Genomic DNA, 14,234 nt, shown 5'->3' on the forward strand with positions numbered 1-14,234 from the left:
CAAAATGCAGCAATTTGCAACACCTGTTTAAAACCTTTTGCTGCAAAAGGTAGCAGTACCTCAAATTTATTCAACCACCTGAAAAGCAATCCCTCTAGACAACGAAGGCTGCTGTAAATGTCTCCCCACACATCAAAGAAAACGTGAAATAAACCAGCCGGGAAGCGGATGACACCGGGGTCTTTGTTTGCCAAAGCCATCTGACAGTAAAAGGATGGAGCTGGAGGGAAATCACAGATGCAGTAATAAAATATGTCACCAAAAACACGTCTCCTGTCAGTGTTGTGGAAATGCCCAGCTTAAAAGATCTTAATAAGACGTGCTGCAAAATACGACTTGCTTCGTCTCAATTTCTATCCTTCAAAAATTGCTGCCAGAGTTGTACATTTTAGGGGCGGAAATCCAGATCCTACATGGTTTGATGAGACTGATGCTAAGGTAATTGTGGCCAACACATTGATGGCCACAGGATAGTTTAAGCCCAATAGGTCCAGTTGTAGTATGTGAGTCACTGCTCAGTAGAAAAGAACTCTGAGAGATGGGGTTTTTTTCAATAGTTTTATTGAGCATCTTAGGTAAAAAAAAAAAACCACAACATTTTGACATTAATGGAGTACGGTAAAACAACTTGTTGAACAAGGAAATTAGTTGAAACAATACAGAATGGACTGCAAAAAGAAATTGGAGAAAAAAACAAAGAAACACTTGGGCATTGTTCTGCATAGGTAACAGATTTACACCTCGAGCCACCATTTACACCTCGACCTCTTTGCACCTGCAACACACTCTCCTTTAATAACCCAGCAGCTCTTACCACAAGTGCAGTGAACTGCTGCATAGTTCTGGAGTCAGAAAACGCATTAATCAGACTGACTCAGGCAGCAGCTGACTGATGTCGGCCACAAGATGAGTTATTCCCCTTTGAGACGTTCGAACTAACACTGTGTGTTGTACGAGTCATGTTGGCTTCAGACCTGGGTGTGTGTGTTTGATATATCCCATGGAAAATGTGCTATCTCTGGATGGACGTCAGGTGTAGGAGGCAGATCTCCATGTTGGACTCTGCAGCCCTTACATCTGACTGCATCGTTTTCTCTTTGGCTGAAAGAAGCTGCTGGACCGCTGTCCAAATCAAATTCATTTATCATAGAAACGAAGAACATTTTAAATTGCATGACTTTCACTTTATAGAGGAGTGGAACTGAAACATAGCCCATGTGTCTTTGCTTTTTAGGCATATTGTGGAGAAGATGTTTGCCTAGATGTGCCAAGGCAGATTTACTGTACGAAAAAAAGATCTGAAGATGGAATAACTGACTTTATTAAAATCAAGACTGCATTCAGAACCAAGCTAGGCACGGTGATGTAATATTAATCTGGGCTTACATGAACTTCATTTGGTGTATATACATGTCGGCGTGTGTGTGTGTGTGTGTGTGTGTATGGATGATTGTATGCATAGAAGTGATTATGTTTACCCTGAGTGGGCATATGAAAAAAGTACATATACTTTTTTGACATATATGAGAATGAAACGGTCAACTTGAGGCTGTCCAATGGCTAAAAACTCCGGGTTGGAAACTGCAACGCCGTTGTCCAAGGAGGAGGCTGTCTGCAGAAAGGTGTGGCGCTCCCCCCACGACCGTTTGCAAAAGGAAAACAGAGGATGCAGGCAGTGATTGTGGACTCTGGCTGGTAGGGGGGGTGACGCATTCTAGAGTGGGAGGGCGTCTCCCAAGTTGTCTGCGCCATGTTTTGGAGGAAGGTGTGTTTGAATTTCAACCACATAACAACATATCGACTGCTTGGCTTTGGATGACCTATGGGAGAGAGAATGGAAGGCCCCCCACGTCAAAGAGACAGAGGCAGAGACGCAGGGTGCCGAGCCCCCTGGACCCAGCCACTCCTCCACCTCTCACCACGCAGGTCAAACCTGGAACCCACCCCTTCAACCTGCTGCCCATGTGACTTTGGTTTCACATGGTGAAACCAATGCCTACATTAATTGGTTTTACTCATCCTGTGGCTTATGATCCCTCAGCGGACACGGTTGTTAAGTCCCCTGATCTTGTGTGTCTCAAATCATCACCATTATAAAGCCGAAGACGGTGATTACTGGGACCAGGATCAGTGAGCTGAAGCAACGGGGCGTTTCTGCCGCTGAGGACAAGGAAGAACTGAGGGCAGAAAACTCGGGTGGTGAGTTGCACCGAAACTAACACACATCAACCAGAAAACTGTAGGAGCCAAACAAAATCCAACACAGAGTTAGGCAGAGTAAAAATACCAAACCAAAAGGTGACAAAGAAACCAAGATACAGAAACTACGTGAAACTAAATTAAACTACCTCAGTATATTAACCACCAAACCATAACAAAGTTACAAAGTGATGACTGAAGTCTTAAGGTGGCTGACAGAAGTGTGACTATATTAGTAAAATAAATCATCTAAATGTTCACATTAGACTGCTGTCAGGTTTGTTTCTGTTATCTCTCTGCTGAGAGACGTATCTGCTGCTGTGCTGGGGCTGCAGGAGTTCAGGCTCCCGGCTGCAGCAGCTCATCAGTCCACAAAGATGTTTGGATTCCAAAGACATTTGAGAATGTAATCTGTCTGACTGCATTACTGACGGCACATTTGCTCTTTTATATCTAGTTGTTTGGAAATTATATCAGGACATTATTTTGATCATAAAACATTGACAAAATCTGACTTTTGAATGTGTTAATATCCAGTAATGAGATAATATTCAATAAATCAGAATATGTCTTGATTAGGCTTTTTGTCAAACAGAAATACTCTTTTTAAGTAACAACCTTTAAACAGGTATTAAACATGCTTTTCATTAAGCCTACATTTATGTATTAATCTGTCAAACATTTCACCCAAAAAGTTAAAAAAAAGAAGAAACTTTCCCATCTTGGTTGGTTATAATGTGTAACATAAATTATTTAATGTTAACTGGTAAAAGCTTAACCTTGAATCAATCAGAAAGCGCATCGTTTCCCCCGAATGTTTGACGCTTTGTTTTTAAAAGACCAATAAGTAGTGCAGTTTCCTTCCAGAGGACAGCTTGTCGATGCAGATTTTATTTGTATTAGTTAATGAGATGCAAAACACAGAAGTCTGATTTTGTTAAAAGACAGAAACACCTTTCTTATAATCTCAGATATGATGAGAAGATTATTAGCATCCGTACAGAAACACTTTGTGTGATTAAAACAAGAACGATGAAAAATTCACAGAATGCAGCCGCAAATTATATCAGACTTATTGAATAACCTATATATATCACTGTATATATGTGGTATTCTATATGTCTATCAAAGACTTATTTCTTTGTGAGCTATATGTTCTTTTTCAGGGAGCATAAATTGCATGAAAAAGAATAAGAAAATATAGTATTTTATGAAAAAAAATTTGATTCTCAAAATCACAGCCATTCTCAGCCTATCTCAGTGGATCTAGTCAGTAAAATGTAATTATTAAAACATATTAATAATTACAGTTATGTAACAAATAAGAGGGCAGGAACAGATATGAACCATCCATCCATTTTCTAACACCCTTTGTCCCTAGTGGGGTCAGGAGGTGCTGGTGTCTATATCCAGCTCCCGCGAGAGGCGGGGTCACCCTGGGCAGGTCGCCAGTCTGTCGCAGGGCAACACAGAGACAGACAGAGACACACAACCATGTACACACACACTCACACCTAGGGAGAATTTAGAGAGACCAATTAACCTGACAGTCATGTTTTAGGACTATAAGAGGAAGCCGGAGAACCCAGAGAGAACCCACGCATGCAGAGGGAGAACATGCAAACTCCATGCAGAAAGACCCCGGGCCGGGAATCGAACCCAGTACCTTCAAGGCAACAGCTCTACCAACTGCGCCACTGTGCAGCCCAGACAAAATCCAGTTAAAGGGAATTTTAAAGGTTTGGTATTCCGTTTGTGTTTATGTTTAAAGATAAACGTTCTCCATTTCTCTCTCTCTCTCCTCCCCCTCGCTCTCTCTCTCTCTTGTTTTCCCTCTGGTGAAAGGTGCAAAACTTGGATTTCTAAAGGAAAGCTTGACCGAATTCACAGTCCGCATTCAGTGGGGACCCAATAGAGGAATGGCTGAATGTTGGGTGCCAGAAAAACAGCCTTATCACATGAGAGGACAGGAAGTACCTTCACTTTCGGGTCAGAGGCTGTTTACCTTCTCAGAACCACTCGGGCTTCTGCTTCGTCTTCATCTCAGGCTCGCCAGCAGCGGCTCTCAGGGATGCTGTCTGCCCAGGGAGGTTATTGAATGTTGGATGTTTGCCTGTTCCTCTCTTGGAGTTCAGAATTCTACACAGTCTCCAAAAACAATGTTGCTGAAGATATTTATTTGTATTTTTTTTTGAATAAAAAGAACAAATCTGTCTCCCGTCCCCTGCAAACCAGCTGCACACTGGGTCGTTGCCTCAGGTCCTTCCTCCCAGCCGATTCTGTAACCATCACTGCTCCAACAAACTCAAGAGTTTACATCCCTGCTGGTATCTGTTGTTTGTTGCAAAATTTTATTTTCAATGAAATTAGTTGTTGGTGTTTTTTTTTTATTGCACCAACACACCTGCACATTTTGTACAATTTTAAAATGATCCTTCTCAGTCCCACATTTCTTTTGGATTAGAGTATTTTATTTCATGTATCTGTAATCTATGTATTTTTTTACATAAATTTGCCTTTTCTGCACAGTGGGCCATTCTTACTTCTGCTTTTTTATTTATTTATTTATTTTTGTGTAACTCTGTATGCTTGGATTGCCTGTCACTTTTCTGCTGCTACACCTGAATTTCCTCTCTGAGGAACAACAGGGGATATTTCTGTGTTATTCTAGTTCTTCACAGTTTGTCCCATAAAATGATTATGGAGTTCAGGCAGCAAAGAGATCTCATGACACCTAAAAGCACTGCATCTGGCTTAAGGGCACTAATTATTACGCATACCATATTTTGTGTTGGGTGATGGTAATAACAATTTCATGATGATATTTATGCATTCATTTAATAAATAATTGGAGAAACATAGGCCATTCAAAAACAAGCATTACAATCCAGAAGGTTACAACTCTAGCCTGTTGCAGAGAGCTTCAGTCTTGGCAGAAAACCCCGCAGTAGTTTGGGTTTTACCAAATTAAAATAAACCTTTAATTATGTAAACCTTTCAGCCTCTTTTCTTGGTGCCAGCCCTCCTCCTTGGTTCTTGCTTATTTTAAACAAACACTCACTTTACAACTCATTTGACCAGCGCAGTGGGGAGTTGAGGACCAATGAGCTCGGGGACAATTTGCTGTCCAACATCCAGCCCTGTCTGTCTCCTCACGCTCCTCGTCTGGCCATATTAAGAAAGTCAGTCAGGCGGCAGCAGAGCAGGGCTGACACACAGAGAAGGAAAGATTCAGGGAGACCTGGCTCTCTTCCCAGACCTTCAGTTCCTGTTGGCTAATGAGAACAGGAGGCCGAGTGTGTCTGTGTGTGTGTTCCTGTAATCGGCTCAGTTACAGGGCGACCGCCATTCTGTCAGTTCTTGTGCTAAATGTTTGCGCTTTGTGCATCCCACAAGGATGTTAGATCTAGGTGCAGGCTGCAGCAACATTCTTCACTCCGCTGACCATTTTGACACACACACACATGCAGATACGCGCGCACACACACACACACCTTACAATCTTGCACCCTATATCACCCATGAAACTGAACCCCCATGCAGTTTTGTCCACAATAAACCTCCCAAATCCACTCCAGCACGGGGACATTTAACAACCTAGTAACACACACTCGCACGCGCACACACACATTTAAACACTCTCACGCCCTTCTCCATCTCCAAACACAGCCTTTTAAGGTAAGCTCTCCCTTCCTCTGCCTTCCTGGCTTCTCTTTCTTTGCCTCCTCTCTTCAACATTGTTTCTCTAGTTCAGACTGCCTTTGCCTCCCCCCTCCTCACCCCCTTCCCACCCTTCAGACCTCTACTAACACCCCCCACACCACAACCCCCAGTACCCGTACCCTCCTTAGTTTTTCTGTTGCTCTGACTGCGAACTGCTGAATTCCCTTGCGACCAGAGTTCCTGTCAGGTTTTCTTTTCCCTTCGTTTAAACTGAGTCGACTTCTGCAAGAAATGATGACCAGGCCAAACAAAGCAAAGGAAGGGAAAGAGCAAACAAACAGAGGCTTACAGGATTCAGAGCGAGATGGGTTCTGGTTGGGTCAGGCGGAGCTTTAACTGCTACAAGCACATCTAATTGAACAATTCTAGCGATTCCTACACTCTGATCAGAGGCATAAGAGTTTGGTGAGCTATGTCTCTGTGTAAAGTAAAAATGGGCTCAGATTGTCTTGTCCATATAAGGAGGGAGGAATTTTCTTGCTCTGACTGACTGATCTTCCATTCTCCCTCCCTTCCTCCCACTATCTACCATCTTTTGTTCTCTCTTGTGTTAAATGCTCTGAGTTTTTTTTGTTTGTTTTTTTTTTTTTTTTTTTTTCTCACCGATGTCATTTCATGCATACGCACAAAAGCTCTGTGAAGTGTGGATCCACATATCGGTAAGGTCGCACTCCCGGAAACTCTCCTACAGTCACTTCAAGGTCAGACGCAGTCGTGTTTTGGGAGCTGATCCAAACCCAGCATTGGCTCACTGCCTCGTCAGTGTTTAGTTGAGTGTCTAATGCTGCTGTTGCTCACCCGGCTGACTTACAGTTCATCATGGCAACGCGTCAATGCTGAAGAAAAAGCCAGCATACACACACACACACCTGTGCAATCTTTCTTCTCACCGTTCAGACTCGTCTCGTGAAACAATCGATGACAGCCGTCCTCTCCTGCTCCGTCTCGACCGGATTCAGTGAAAACAGATGTCTGAAGAAACAAATAGTGACATCAACCAAGATGCTCTGCGGCTGAAAGTATTTCAAAAATGATGCATTCCTTGTCCGTGTGCTGGGGTGTTTGAAATCTGAAGCCATTTTAAGTTTGAGAGGACAAAGCCAGACCGTGTAAGGTCCTGGAGGTCCTCTACACACCACAAACTTCTATTTGTTGCTTAGCTTTCCTGTCAGCTTTTAACCCTGTTTTTATAATGCTAGCACCTCCCTGTCTCCGAGTAGTTGACATCGCAAGCATTGGTTCGCCCCTCGCTTGTGATCACTTTTAAATACAGATGTAGTCGTTGTTGAATTGGGGGAAATAAGGACAGGAGATACACTAAATATTAAATAAATATACACTAAATATAAAACTGTTTGGTGATCAAAACACTCCCATGGTGGCAAGCTCACCGATAATGTATTCCTGTGTGTTAGAGCTGAGAAATATCTAAAAAATGCAGGGCTGCTTCAAGGACTCGGGTTATCTCTGGATACTCACCTCTGCACTGTGTAAATTTTGGCTTTGAACGAATAACACTGTTTCTTTTAAAACAATAATGTGTTTGCATGACACACATGTAAGACTAGCTCGTATTTCCTCAGACAGATTCATTTTTGAAGGATCATCTGGTTCATTGCTGTTTCTAAACAAACCTTGTGTTTGTGAAGGACTAGAGCAGTTTTATCACAAATTGCCTGTATTTACCATTTTCAGGGTTTCTGGTTCAGGTTGTCAATATTGGTTCTTGTCCCCCCTACATCATTCTGCCACTCCCACACTTCACAGTGAAAATGATTTACAACACAGTTGTGTTTTCCTTGTGGGACAAATTGTTTACTGCAATTCTCATCAGATTAGAGCCGTAAACAAATCTTTATCTCCTGACCCACATGGAAACAGTAATGGTAACATATTTCAGGGGCATCTCCTGATCCCATAATCACTTTCCTCTTTTGTCCTCGTATTGATGTATTTTTTAAAGTCCAGCATTTTATTTGGTTTATTTCAGTTCAGTTTGAAATTCACACCATGTCATCTCGAGGCACTTTATATAAAAAAAAACAATCATTTCAGTTCAATCACTCATACATTCCAATTCATCCAAGTTTACATTCAACATAGCAGCTCTTAACTGTTATAAGGACATATAACAGTGTCCTCATAACTCACTATTCAAATGCTTTCATGTCAGAACTATTGTCTGGCATGTACCATTTTAGGGGTGACGGTTAAGGGGTTAAATATTTCTGTATCCAAGGAAACCCAGCAGAGCATCAAGTCATTGACGTGCAGCATTCTCTCCTCCTGAACAACGCAGCACCAGTAGACAATCACTGGAATTGTGTCCTTAACTTTACAGCAATCCCTCATACAAAGCATGCATATTGGAAGAAACCTCCAGCAGAACCAGAACCTGCTCAGTACATGCGGTTGCCTACAACAACCGACTGGAGATTGAAAAGACAGGGCAGAGACGCCACAAAAAAAACAAACAAAAAAAAAACAAAAGACCCCCAGAAGAACCGATCCAGGAGTACCTTCTACGTTAATGAAAAGTAGAAACTTAATAGCAGGAGAAGTTTAGTAGTTAGAAGCATTATATCAGCCGATGTCTTCCTCCAGGAAGACATCACAGTCAAACGGAACGCCAGACCAGGTGTATCTATGGAGAGAAAATAATAATAACAATGCAAATTGGAGAGTAGCAAAACAAGAATGTAAGGAAAAGTGGTCAGTTTGTGTTCCAGCAGTCGAAGTCTATAGCAGCATTACTACTGTACAGAGATAGATCAGGATAATCTAAGCCCCTAGAACAAGGCACGAGAGAGGGGGAGTCCATAGAGTTCAAGTCATCCTCTAAACCGTTATCTGTGCTTTGGAGCTTTGAGGTTTTCTCGAGGTTACGTTTTGCCATTTTGGTACTCGCCTGATTAACACCCTTATTGTCGTCTCTGAGCTTCAGCGGTCTGAAACTTATTATTACTCCAACTGTAAACTGGACTTCTGCTTGGGAACGCTTTTGCTGCTCCGTCATTTAATCATGTTTGGTCCTTTGCTTATCCTGCACTTTATTTAACAACTCTGTTCAAGATGCGAAAGATGAGCTCTGAAAACCAGAGCTCATCTTACCGTTTCACCTCGTATTGGATGCAACGAGGATCTGCAACAACCTGCTTATTAACAGAGGTTGGGCAGTTCTGCGTGTTTGACTGATGTACTGGGATCGAAATGCACAAAAGTGCTTGTACATATCTGCAGCTGGGGTTGCTCTCTGGCAATTATGGGTCCTGAGGTTAACTCTGCTGAGTAACCTTGGGCATGTTGGGTTCAGAGAGGCAGTCCATTGCATTTTTACAGCTTTGAAAATGTACATTTTGATTCTAGTGGAAATGATAACACTTGCATTGCACACATTTAGTCATGTAACTTTTGAAAGTAATTGCTGTATCCTATTTAGAGTTTCAAAGCAGGAAATAATCAATGGTTTTTATATACTTTTGTTTTGACCCATATTTCCTTTAGGAATTTTTTGTGAAGGTCTGCAAGATGCAATCCTGAAACGAGCCGATTTTAATTGCAGGTTTTGATCTGCACACACATTCACACTCATCCCCACATGGGGCTTAAGCCAGGCTGCTCCTGGGTGAACTGCATGACATCATATGATCTCATCACTGAAGCATTTGAGTCTGACAGACAGACTTGCAGAGACAAGACGAGCAAAGATACAGGCATGGCAAGCGGCGCAGTTATGAGATTTATTAGATATTCAAAAGACTCGGAGCAGTAAAAGTGAAAAAACAAAAAGTGCAATATTTGTAGATTCATTTCGTACAAAAACGTATTGAAAGAACAAGTTTTGATAACTTCTTTAATCTTTTTACGGCTGTTTTTATTCTCTTTGTTTCAGAACTTTACTGTGTCTGTTTATCCAGATGCAAAGTATGTGTGTGAAAGGCTGATGAGCACAACGAAATGCCACAGCTGACTGTGGCGTTTACCTGCTGAAGCAACTTTAGGCTCCTCAGATTGCCTGGAAATATTGCTAAACATGCAGAAAAAGGCAAGGCAGTCATTTCACATGGACTCGGCCTGTCCTCAAGCCGTTCCTTCCTTTCAGATTTCACTGATACCGGGGGTCGATTTATTGAACAAAGGAGCAGGAATGTCAACAGAGCAAACAGATAAATGATAAGTATGATGCCAAGAAGGGATGAGTCAGATTGGAGTGTTTTGTTTTTCTGGAGCTCGGTCTCCATGGCGATACGTCGATTTCACTTCCCAGACAACAGTTTGGACACAGAAGGCCTAAGTCAGCAAATCCAGTCCTGATGTTACACAATCCGACGGAGCTCCTGAAGAGAGAGCTGTGTGCCATCATGCGTCTTCCAGGAAATGTGCTCTTACTTGGAAAACATCCATCATTCTTATTACTCTATTTTTTATTTTATTTTCTGTTTGTGTCTCTGAATGACTTCATTTCCTGTCCCAAAATACTTAACAGCCATTGTTTCCTGATGTACCAGCTGGCCACCATAGTTTCCAAACATTGTAGCCCAGGCAGAGGGAAAGGTTGCATTATTCTGAAGTACAAACTAGTACACATACATTTAGTGTGCTACTGTTCAAAAGTAGTAGCACACCATTCAAAAAGAATAGTGTGCTACTATTCAAAAGAAAAATAATTAGATGAGAAGGAAGAAATATTCCAGTTGTGGAAACCTTGAAAACCAGGCATGGCTGGAAAGACTTTATACCTGCTTGGTTTGTGAGAAACCTCGTCAGTAACTATTACAATCGGTAGACTTGACATTGATGACGTTGTGGGAACTTTTACAGAAGGACAACAGTCAGTTTACATGAAAATGGCTCCAGATTGTTTCTTTCTTTTTATGTTTCTGGAAAACATTCAGTCGATTAGACGAATACATTTTCCTGAAGCTTGGCTGTCTGATGAAAGAGACAAACACTCTAGAACTGAACAGAAATGTTGCACATGCCAGTGCCAGAGAACATTGCATTAGTTTATCAGCAGATAGTGCTTCTCCATTGCTGCTGGAGGACATGGATTGAGAGTAAGTCATCTAGGGAACGAAGCTGGTGTTGGTTCCGCCCAGGTACGGTCTAAATATCTACCAGTAGACATTCTCCTCCTCGGGCCAAACAGCTCTTCAGGTTAACCCCCCCACCAGGGGTCCCGCCTTGTCCCCCATAACCTGTATGTGCCGCCCTGCTCTTCCTTTGCCACAGTGAGCATCAGGTCAGAGCCTCAGCCACAGCTCCATCCTCCTCCATCACCACCTGTCTCACTACTGCCATTTCCTTGTCCCCACGCCTACTTCAGAGTTGGTCATTATTGATAGAATGGTCTTGCTGTGTTCAAAATATTATTCCTTTATGTTTAGTTTCTTAGTCATAATTTGTGTTCTGTTCTCCTTTTATTTTAGTATATTCTCTTAAATCAATACTAGTCTTTTTTCACCCTGCTGTTGTTGTTTCCTTTGTGTGTAGCTCAGCTCTGTGTTCTTTATTCGCCTTTCTTCCATCACTCTGTGTTTTGTTCTGTCCTCATGTAAGTTTTCTGTCATACTGGCTAATAATCTCTAACCATGCTCACTCCAAGGTATTGACTCAGAAAACATGACACTCAGTGGAGAAGTGATGTTGCTGTGTACCAGTTGCTGGTCCGTTTCTGACCATCAAACTGACTTATTGGGTACTAGTGGTTACTGTAGGGATCAGTTCATACTGTAAAACCTGAGCAATTCAACAGCTCAGACAGAGAGATCCAGCAATGACAGTAAATGTAACACTTTTAACATGTAATGCTGTGTAGAATAAAATGTCATAATCTTGAACATAAAAGCATAAACTTTAATTTAAACTTATTTATGATGTATTTATTCCATCTATTTACGTTAACGCAATAGGGACATTTGCTGATTGAAAAGTTAAAAACTCGCCACCTCACTTATTTTTCGTCTTAATCCAAATCTTGAAATCCAAAATATGAATAAAAAAGTTTCAGGTGTTATATTCCTTCGACTTCACTTGATCACCATTGTGGATCTTCCTATAATAGCAACAACCACACCAACCTGGCCCTGTCAGAGTTGTGCCGTTAAGTACGGTAACTAAGGAAGCGGGATTGTTTGGACGATGCAATGACTAAAATGTAAACAGAGACTAAGCCTTAGTCAGAGCTGTTCTCTGTTTTCCGCAGTCAAATCTACTGCTTTTTTTTTTTTTTTAAACCTACACCTCTTTTGATTAAACTACATATAACACTGATGATTACTATATTTAAATATCTGCCTTATATAATAAATTAACTTTTTCCATTGCATGCAACCCTGCTTATCGCTTGAGCAGCTCGTCATCTTCAAAATCTGAAAGATGAGAGAATTTATTACAGTGACTGGAGCGATGAGAAGCTGGTCTTGACCTCTCTTTTGGACAGCATGCTCCTCCCAGACACACTTCCGTTCTGTCGGCGCTTTGCTGGGTGTTAGCTAACACACCCTTCTGCATCATAAAAACTGTCCAGAGACAGATGAGTGATAATGTCAATGTGTGTTTGAGAGTGTGTAACTGCATTATAAATGTAATTGAACAATCCCCCTGACTATTGGGGAAGAGAAACAAGAGGAGGCTGCGTAAATGATTAAAGTACTAAAATGATCAAGTTGAAGCTTTTGGTTCACAGAAGTTGTGGTTAGTGTGAGCATCAGTCAGGAAGTGATGAGCACAAGTCAAGGCAGCATGCTCTGCAGCGACAGCTCAGGAGTGTGTATGTGTGAGGGTGTGGTTGGCACGATGAGCCTCGTGTTTCTGTTTTCGGGTTAAGGTTTAAGCAGCATGAACAGTCATTGCTCTGAGATCCGAATCATAATATTCTTGCTTGTTGCTCTGACCGCCGTGTTTACAACTCCTGTCGGTAACCGTGCAGTCACCAAAACAAAACATCTCTAAACATGAGTCACAAAATGGTCGACCCGGCGTGAAAAACCAACGGAAACAAAATTCTCAGTCGGTACTAAATACCCATCCTATTGTTTATGCTGCAGCTAAATTACAGCCTGTATTTAGTGGAGGTCTTGTGTTCATTTTTGTAACAAAAACTGCTGAAAATGATGTGAAGACTAAAGAACTAAACATCCTTTCAAAATATGATCTAAGAACAATTGCCAGAAACAAGCACATGAGATTTCATGGAGACATTCACCATTCGCTATCAGAGCACCTCCGTCATCAGTCACCAGAAAGAGACTCGGACCTTTTTTGGTCCCTGTTCTTGTCCCGTCGTGTCGCCGTCATTGCTGGCCTTCAGGGCCCCGAGACAGGAAAGGATTTGTGGAGACTCAGTCAAAACAGCAGGGCAGAGAAGATAAGGAGCTGACAGCTGACCTTCACATGATGCTGCGCAGGAATGGAGGTCAAAGTTCAAACGCCTCTCCTGACTGAGCAATCTGCTTTGGGTTTGAGTCTCTCACAAGTTGCCCTGCGTCGCCCTGCTCTTATCAACCTCTGCTGACAGGAGAAAAGTCCAAAGTCATGAAAAGACCCTAAAAATGATGAGACACATCCTTCAGCTGTAAAATGCGTAGTTATTGTGTGTTAGGATGACGTCAGAGACTTTTTAAAATGAGAAGCAAATGATTCCTCACATTTCTAAACAGCATTTGCTTTTCATTTACTGGACGTGAAGGATGTGAGCTCATTGCTCCCTTTTAGGAATTACTGAAGCAGCAGCCAACGACAGAGGCTTTCATATCTGGTTCAATGCTGCCCCCTACTGGGAACATCTGAGAAGCACTTCTTAGAACCATTTTTTTGAAATGAAATGAAATTTATTCGAACATGATACAAATATAAAAATAAAATAGTGCACAGTAACAAGAAGTGCATAAGAAAGAAGAGGAAATACAGATTTTTTGTTTCAGTTAACATATCATGCTCAAAATGGGGTAGGAAGAAGTGAGACTCTAATACTGGCCAGTGGGTGATGCTTTTATTTACACTGCCGTGATGGACGGTCTAAATGTTTTATCCCCGAGTGAGTAAGACATTTCTTATTCAGTTTGATTTAGTTTATTCATAAAACACATACAAATTCAAGGGACTTTTAAGGACACATGGATCCGGACAAAACTCGTGATGACAGGGGAAAAACAACTCAGAGAACGGGCACCTAGCATGGGTGACGATTACCCCCAATGTTTATGCCGCTTATTTGTCCATCATTTTAATTGTGTTGCTTTTCTTCCTCCTTCTGTCTTTGTAAGACACACACATCACACTCAATCAATAGCGCAGCTCAATTCTACAAA

Source organism: Xiphophorus couchianus, chromosome 1, assembly GCF_001444195.1.
Source record: "Xiphophorus couchianus chromosome 1, X_couchianus-1.0, whole genome shotgun sequence".
In the NCBI taxonomy this organism is placed as follows: Eukaryota; Metazoa; Chordata; class Actinopteri; order Cyprinodontiformes; family Poeciliidae; genus Xiphophorus; species Xiphophorus couchianus.